This window comes from Pteropus vampyrus, unplaced genomic scaffold (genome assembly GCF_000151845.1).
Source record: "Pteropus vampyrus isolate Shadow unplaced genomic scaffold, Pvam_2.0 Scaffold389, whole genome shotgun sequence".
Taxonomy (NCBI): Eukaryota; Metazoa; Chordata; class Mammalia; order Chiroptera; family Pteropodidae; genus Pteropus; species Pteropus vampyrus.
Genome location: NW_011889170.1, coordinates 488,783 through 490,829, shown reverse-complemented (window position 1 = coordinate 490,829; position 2,047 = coordinate 488,783).

Below are 2,047 nucleotides of genomic sequence, written 5' to 3'. Positions count from 1 at the left end.
TTGTTGTTAGTATTATACCCATCACAAAAATGCCTAGGAACAGAAGAGAAAAAGAAAAGAGCAGATAACTTAAAGCAGGTTATGAAAAAAAATAAGAGCTGAGCCTTTTGGGAAGGAGTGGAATCAGCTCTGACACGCGCTCAAACAGATGCAGTATTAGACAATACCCACCTCTGGCCTCTTGAATACTTTTATTCATAATCATTATCTTATGTTCTAACATATCATAAGGAATAAGTGTGGGTGCAGTTGAGTAAACAAGAGTTTGAAATTCAATTAATTACCTAAACTTGTTTGAAACCCGGTCTTATATTTAAAGAGAAATAATAATAGCTGCCATACAACTTTCTTTTTTTTATGTGAGAATTAAATGTGACAATTTATGTTAAATTATACCTACATTGTTATCTAGAGAATTCACTAAGGAATATAGGCAAAGTGAATACTTGAGTTTTCAGGAAAATAGGTTCTACCAAAAAGGGATAGAGATTGTAATAACTTGGAAAGATTTCTGAAAACTGTAACTATCTCTAAGTCTCTGAGAAAGGGAAAACTTGAGAAATAAAATAGATTGGTATGGCTCTTAAGAACAGAATAGAAAGATAAGCTACTACAAGTAAGTGATCTTCTTACCCTATGAACCAATATGAGGTGCTCAGGAGGGAAATGGCTTTAGGGAAAGAGAAGGCATTGCTCAGGTATATAGCGAGGGGCTGTTGAAGTAATTGATGCAGTATTTGAATTCTGTGTTAAAAGCTGATGAAGATTGGCATTTAAATGAAAGTATTGACCCAGAGACAGTCAATTTGTGGCAGCTAGTGACTATCATAACTCTTAACTTCCTCTATTTAATAACACAACTGACATTTTTTTGAACTAGTCTATGGTGTTCATGAAAATCTTGTACTTCCGAGCTCATCTGAGCCAACTTATGAATTACGTCATCACAGTGTAAAAGGCTATCCAGCACTTCTACAAGTGTGAATTCAGGAGCAACCATTTGGCCCGAAGAGGCTGTGCCAACAGAACATTTTGTAACTGATGGGGTGTTGCAAATTCAATCATGACATGTAGTCCAACGTGCAGGCAGCATAGTCTCCATTAGCATGGTGCATCTGCCACTTGGCTCTGGGAATGTATTGAGGACATTGATGGGCACATGCAGTTCCAGAATGTGTAGATTCTACAACTCAGGGAACATTTTATGGGAGAGAGTTTTTATTTACATTTTATTGAAAGTTTCATGATGTAACACAGTTGGATAAAGTCTGTTAGCAGTATGCCTGGAAAAATACTCACCAATGACTGCTCAGGAAACCCCACTGATTCTTGTTCTGTTCTTTAATTCCTATTTGTATCACTAAGTCATATAGTCTGGTAAGAAAATACTTTTTATAGTGCCAGTATTTTCACAGCTGAATAGTAATAATTTTTAACATTTTGGGGTCATTATTAGTAAATCTCAATTCTGCAGTTTGCCATATTGTTTTAGCTGATAAAGTGTGCCACTCTTGTATTACTGAAGAGTAAAAAATCTGTATAACAACACTCTGATTTGGTCTATGTAAGCATTTACAATTTTTCTAATAATAATTAAACTTTTTGAAAGCACTGTGATAAGTGCCATTATATAGTAACTCATTTAATCCTCATAACAGCCCCACAAGGTATAGAGTACTCATATTAGGAGCAGAGTATGGAGTCAAACCATTTGACTTCAAATCTTGGGGCTCTGCATTTGCTTTTCTCTTGTAGTGAGTCTCCTTCCTAAGAATCCACATGGCTTGCTCTGTGCCATCTTCAGATTTCTACTCAAACTTCACTCTATCAATATGGACTTCCCTGATTACTCTATACAAAATCACACCTCCAGCACCCTCTCCCCTCACCTGTTTGTTTCATTTTTATCCATAGCACCTGCTATCATTTAATATACTTTATTGTTATGTATTTATTTAAACATTGTATCTTTCCAATAGATTATAAATTTTATGAGGTCAGTGACTTTGTTTTGATAACTCTTCTATCTCTAGTACCTAAAATTGTG